This window comes from Pristiophorus japonicus, chromosome 19 (genome assembly GCF_044704955.1).
Source record: "Pristiophorus japonicus isolate sPriJap1 chromosome 19, sPriJap1.hap1, whole genome shotgun sequence".
Taxonomy (NCBI): Eukaryota; Metazoa; Chordata; class Chondrichthyes; family Pristiophoridae; genus Pristiophorus; species Pristiophorus japonicus.
The window spans coordinates 57,613,131-57,619,814 of NC_091995.1; positions in this window are offsets into that span (position 1 = coordinate 57,613,131).

Below are 6,684 nucleotides of genomic sequence, written 5' to 3' on the forward strand. Positions count from 1 at the left end.
ACTACTGAAAGCCTGTGGCCATGTTTGCCACTCATGGCTTACCTGATGTCCTGGTGAGCGACAACGGGCCATGTTTTACCAGTGCTGAGTTCAAAGAACTCATGACCCATAACGGGATCAAATATGTTACATCTGCCACGTTTAAACCAGCAACCAATGGTCAAGCAGAGAGAGCAGTGCAAACCATTGAGCAAGGCTTGATGAGGGTAACTGAAGGCTCACTGCAGACTCGCCTATCCCGAGTCCTGCTTAGCTACCGCACGAGACCCCACTCGCTCACTGGGAACCCACCTGCTGAACTGCTCATGAAAAGAGCACTTAAGACAATGCACTTGTTAGCGGGAGTCGAGCAGTTCGAGCAGTCAGTCAAGGAGGCAGGAGCTCGGAGCAGCGCGAGTCCGGGGTCGGCGAGAGGCCTATAAAGGCCAGCGGGAGTCGAGAAGTTCGAGCAGTCAGTCGAGGAGGCGGGAGCTCAGAGCAGCGCGAGTCCGGGGTCGACGAGAGGCCTATAAAGGCCAGCGGGGTTCGAGCAGTCAGTCGAGGAGGCGGGAGCTCGGAGCAGTGCGAGTCCGGGGTCGGCGAGAGGCGTGCCGGTGCAGCTATAGGGAGAAGGCAAAGAAAGAAACAAAGGTGACGTCACAGCCTAGGGGGTAAGTGATTGGCTGGTGATTGGTGAGTAGTTTTTCTTTTTCTTCTTATATTATTCAGTAACTTTTAACGTTGTTGCCAATTTAAGTGTATCTAAGGGTTCAGTCATGGCAGGAGAGCTCGGTCGGGTGTTATGCTCCTCCTGCACCATGTGGGAACTCGGGGACACTTCCGGTGTCCCTGACGACTACGTGTGCGGGAAGTGTGTCCACCTCAAGCTCTTGATGGTCTGCGTTACGGAATTGGAGCTGAGGGTGGATTCACTCTGGAGCATCCACGATGCTGAGAATGACGTGAGTATCACGTGTAGTGAGTTGGTCTTACCGCAGGGAACGGGTCCACAGCCAGATAGGGAATGGAAGACCAGCAGGAAGAGTAGTGCAAGGAAGGTAGTGCAGGGGTCCCCTGCGGTCATCCCCCTGCAAAACAGATACACCGCTTTGAGTACTGTTGAGGGGAATGACTCATCAGGGGAGGGCAGCAGCAGCCAAGTTCATGGCATCGTGGCTGGCTCTGCTGCAATAGAGGGCAAGAAAAAGAGTGGGACAGCAATAGTGATCGGGGATTGAATGGTGAGGGGAATAGATAGGCGTTTCTGCGACCGAGACTCCAGGATGGTATGTTGCCTCCTGGTGCAAGGGTCAAGGATGTCTCGGAGCGGGTGCAGGACATTCTGAAATGGGAGGGAGAACAGCCAGTTGTCGTGGTGCACATTGGTACCAACGACATAGGTAAAAAAAGGGATGAGGTCCTACGAAACGAATTTAAGGAGCTAGGAGCTAAATTAAAAAGTAGGACCTCAAAAGTAGTAATCTCGGGATTGCTACCAGTGCCACGTGATAGTCAGAGTAGGAATCGCAGGATAGCGCAGATGAATACGTGGTTTGAGCAGTGGTGCAGCAGGGAGGGATTCAAATTCCTGGGGCATTGGAACCGGTTCTGGGGGAGGTGGGACCAGTACAAACCGGACGGTCTGCACCTGGCCAGGACCGGAACCAATGTCCTAGGGGGAGTGTTTGCAAGTGCTTTTGTGGATATCTGAACGGAATATATGGAATTAAGTACAGTAAAGTAAACGGGATATATGAAAATGTATAAGCCATGGAAGAATAGCTGGGAGAATGTCAGATTGCAAATAGTGCAACATCAGCATAGCTAACAGTCTGTCTCAAGGTTTCAAGTCACTAATCCTGCCAATAATATATAATTGTAACGTGAAATACATCTGCAGAATTGCAAGGTCTCAGTAAATAGTCACACCATTAGATTGAAACATTTGGAGGCAATACTTGAGCTTTCAAGAAGAACATCTCATATAGATTGACTAATGAGTGGCTGAGTTAGACTGTCAATCCATTTGTATTTTGTTATCTGATTTCAAAACTGTATAACTGTTAACGCTTTACGATGTAACTTCACCTATCCGTAGGGAGTGTGTACGCTCTATCCAGAGAGTATATCTTCTGTCTGATAGGTCTTACTGGCCGGTAATAAAGACTGCTTTGTTCAAAGCACAAGAGGTATTCGACTCAGTAATTTTACTGAACCAGATTGAAGTAAAAGAATCCAGGAATTAACACTTTTGGGGAGGATTTAAACTAATATGGCAGGGGGATGGGAACCAATGCAGGGAGACAGAGGGAAACAAAAAGGAGGCAAAAGCAAAAGACAGAAAGGAGATGAGGAAAAGTGGAGGGCAGAGAAACCCAAGGCAAAGAACAAAAAGGGCCACTGTACAGCAAAATTCTAAAAGGACAAAGGGTGTTAAAACAAGCCTGAAGGCTTTGTGTCTTAATGCAAGGAGTATCCGCAATAAGATGGATGAATTAATTGTGCAAATAGATGTTAACAAATATGATGTGATTGGGATTACGGAGACGTGGCTCCAGGATGATCAGGGCTGGGAACTCAACATTCAGGGGTATTCAACATTCAGGAAGGATAGAATAAAAGGAAAAGGAGGTGGGGTAGCATTGCTGGTTAAAGAGGAGATTAATGCAATAGTTAGGAAAGACATTAGCTTGGATGATGTGGAATCTATATGGGTAGAGCTGCAGAACACCAAAGGGCAAAAAACGTTAGTAGGAGTTGTGTACAGACCTCCAAACAGTAATAGGGATGCTGGGGAGGGCATCAAATAGGAAATTAGGGGTGCATGCAATAAAGGTGTAGCAGTTATAATGGGTGACTTTAATATGCACATAGATTGGGCTAGCCAAACTGGAAGCAATACGGTGGAGGAGGATTTCCTGGAGTGCATAAGGGATGGTTTTCTAGACCAATATGTTGAGGAACCAACTAGGGGGGAGGCCATCTTAGACTGGGTGTTGTGTAATGAGAGAGGATTAATTAGCAATCTCATTGTGCGAGGCCCCTTGGGGAAGAGTGACCATAATATGGTGGAATTCTGCAATAGGATGGAGAATGAAACAGTAAATTCAGAGACCATGGTCCAGAACTTAAAGAAGGGTAACTTTGAAGGCATGAGGCGTGAATTGGCTAGGATAGATTGGCGAATGATACTTAGGGGGTTGACTGTGGATGGGCAATGGCAGACATTTAAAGACCGCATGGATGAATTACAACAATTGTACATTCCTGTCTGGCGTAAAAATAAAAAAGGGAAGGTGGCTCAACCGTGGCTATCTAGGGAAATCAGGGATAGTATTAAAGCCAAGGAAGTGGCATACAAATTGGCCAGAAATAGCAGTGAACCTGGGGACTGGGAGAAATTTAGAACTCAGCAGAGGAGGACAAAGGGTTTGATTAGGGCAGGGAAAATGGAGTACGAGAAGAAGCTTGCAGGGAACATTAAGGTGGATTGCAAAAGTTTCGATAGGTATGTAAAGGGAAAAAGATTAGTAAAGACAAACGTAGGTCCCCTGCAGTCAGAATCAGGGGAAGTCATAACGGGGAACAAAGAAATGGCGGACCAATTGAACAAGTACTTTGGTTCGGTATTCACTAAGGAGGATACAAACAACCTTCCGGATATAAAAGGGGTCAGAGGGTCTAGTAAGGAGGGGGAACTGAGGGAAATCTTTATTAGTCGGGAAATTGTGTTGGGGAAATTGATGGGATTGAAGGCCGATAAATCCCCAGGGCCTGATGGACTGCATCCCAGAGTACTTAAGGAGGTGGCCTTGGAAATAGCGGATGCATTGACAGTCATTTTCCAACATTCCATTGACTCTGGATCAGTTCCTATGGAGTGGAGGGTAGCCAATGTAACCCCACTTTTTAAAAAAGGAGGGCGAGAGAAAACAGGGAATTATATAGACCGGTCAGCCTGACCTCAGTAGTGGGTAAAATGATGGAATCAATTATTAAGGATGTCATAGCAGTGCATCTGGAAAATGGTGACATGATAGGTCCAAGTCAGCATGGATTTGTGAAAGGGAAATCATGCTTGACAAATTTTCTGGAATTTTTTGAGGATGTTTCCAGTAAAGTGGACAAAGGAGAACCAGTTGATGTGGTATATTTGGACTTTCAGAAGGCTTTCGACAAGGTCCCACACAAGAGATTAATGTGCAAAGTTAAAGCACATGGGATTGGGGGTAGTGTGCTGACGTGGATTGAGAACTGATTGTCAGACAGGAAGCAAAGTGTACGAGTAAACGGGTACTTTTCAGAATGGCAGGCAGTGACTAGTGGGGTGCCGCAAGGTTCTGTGCTGGGGCCCCAGCTGTTTACATTGTACATTAATGATTTAGACGAGGGGATTAAATGCAGTATCTCCAAATTTGCGGATGACACTAAGTTGGGTGGCAGTGTGAGCTGCGAGGAGGATGCTATTAGGCTGCAGAGAGACTTGGATAGGTTAGGTGAGTGGGCAAATGCATGGCAGATGAAGTATAATGTGGATAAATGTGAGGTTATCCACTTTGGTGGTAAAAACAGAGAGACAGACTATTATCTGAATGGTGACAGATTAGGAAAAGGGAAGGTACAACGAGACCTGGGTGTCATGGTACATCAGTCATTGAAGGTTAGCATGCAGGTACAGCAGGCGGTTAAGAAAGCAAATGGAATGTTGGCCTTCATAGCGAGGGGATTTGAATACAGTGGCAGGGAGGTGTTGCTACAGTTGTACAGGGCCTTGGTGAGGCCACACCTGGAGTATTGTGTACAGTTTTGGTCTCCTAACTTGAGGAAGGACATTCTTGCTATTGAGGGAGTGCAGCGAAGATTCACCAGACTGATTCCCAGGATGGCGGGACTGACCTATCAAGAAAGACTGGATCAACTGGGCTTGTATTCACTGGAGTTCAGAAGAATGAGAGGGGACCTCATGGAAATGTTTAAAATTCTGACGGGTTTAGACAGGTTAGATGCAGGAAGAATGTTCCCAATGTTTGGGAAGTCCAGAACCAGGGGTCACAGTCTGAGGATAAGGGGTAAGCCATTTAGGACCGAGATGAGGAGAAACTTCTTCACCCAGAGAGTGGTGAACCTGTGGAATTCTCTACCACAGAAAGTTGTTGAGGCCAATTCACTAAATATATTCAAAAGGGAGTTAGATGAAGTCCTTACTACTCGGGGGATCAAGGGTTATGGCGAGAAAGCAGGAAGGGGGTACTGAAGTTTCATGTTCAGCCATGAACTCATTGAATGGCGGTGCAGGCTAGAAGGGCTGAATGGCCTGCTCCTGCACCTATTTTCTATGTTTCTATGTTCACCCTGATCTGCATGAACAGGTAGAGAGCAGGCAGCTTCAACAAAGTACATACCATGATAGTGCAAATGTGTCATGCGAGATTGAAATCAATGATCCTGTATTTGTATTGAATTATGGATAAGGTACCAAGTGGCTTCCCGGCACTGCCAAAGAGGGGAGCAGGGTGTTTCAGGTCAAACTTTCAAATGGACTCATTCACCGGAAACACTTGGACCAAATCAAATTCAGATTCACAAACTATCCTGAGCAACCCACCTTAGACCCTACTTTTTTTGATCCTCCAACATACATACCAGTGGCAACCGGCACCACGGTTGACCACAACAGCCCAGCGAGGGCCCCACAAATGATTCAACAACACCAGCTTTCACAGAGATGATCAACCAGGACAAGAATGTCCCCAGATGGGTGGGAGTGGGGAGGGGGAGTGCTGTTATATATGTAAGCTTGTATTTACTCTGTACAGCCACCAGAGGACTCATCCCTTGGAGTCCCAAGGGATCCCATAATCCCTTGGAAGCACAGTTATTTAAGGAGCCCTCACAGGTTGGCGAAGCACTCTGGAGACCTGCAATAAAAGACTAAGGTTACACTTTACTTTGAGCTCACAATGTTCAGGCTGACTCTTTCTCCATACATAACAGAAGTAAACAGCGATTGTAGACTGAGGAACAACAACAGATGGACCAGCCCAGAATTGTGAGAGCACCAAATAGAGAGAACTCTTCTGATTCACAGAGCTTCCATAGACCGACAGGGGCGAAAGGTAAGAGAGATTTCCATTGACTCCTTTACATACTGGTCCTGGGGATGGATTGGGGAGAAAGGTCAGAGAGAGTCCCATTTACTCCGATACACACTGGTCTGAGGAGAAAGATCAGAGAGCGAGTCCCATTGACGGATACACACTGGTCCTGGGGTACTGAAGAGAAATTTCAGAGAGGGTCCAAATCTACATCACTTCATCAATATTTATCTCATTTTCTGTCTCACTTAATTAGATAAATGATTGAGCGATAGAGAAAGGTCTACAGCTGGAAGTAAACAGTGGTTGCAGACTGAGGAACAACAGCAGGTGAACCATCTTTTGCTGAAACCCTTATCGCTGCCTTTGTTACCTCTAGACTCGACTATTCCAATGTTCTCCTGGCCGGCCTCCCTTCTTACACCCTCTGTAAACTTGCACTCATCCAAAACCCTGCTGCCCATTTCCTAACTCCTCACAAATTAATGCCGGAGAATAACTTCAACTACTGTTTGGAGAAATTACTGATCTGAGACTGTATCGCTTGCATTTCCACAGTGGGGAAAGGAAAGGACTGACAGTTAACATGGGTGAATGTGTGTCTTCATAT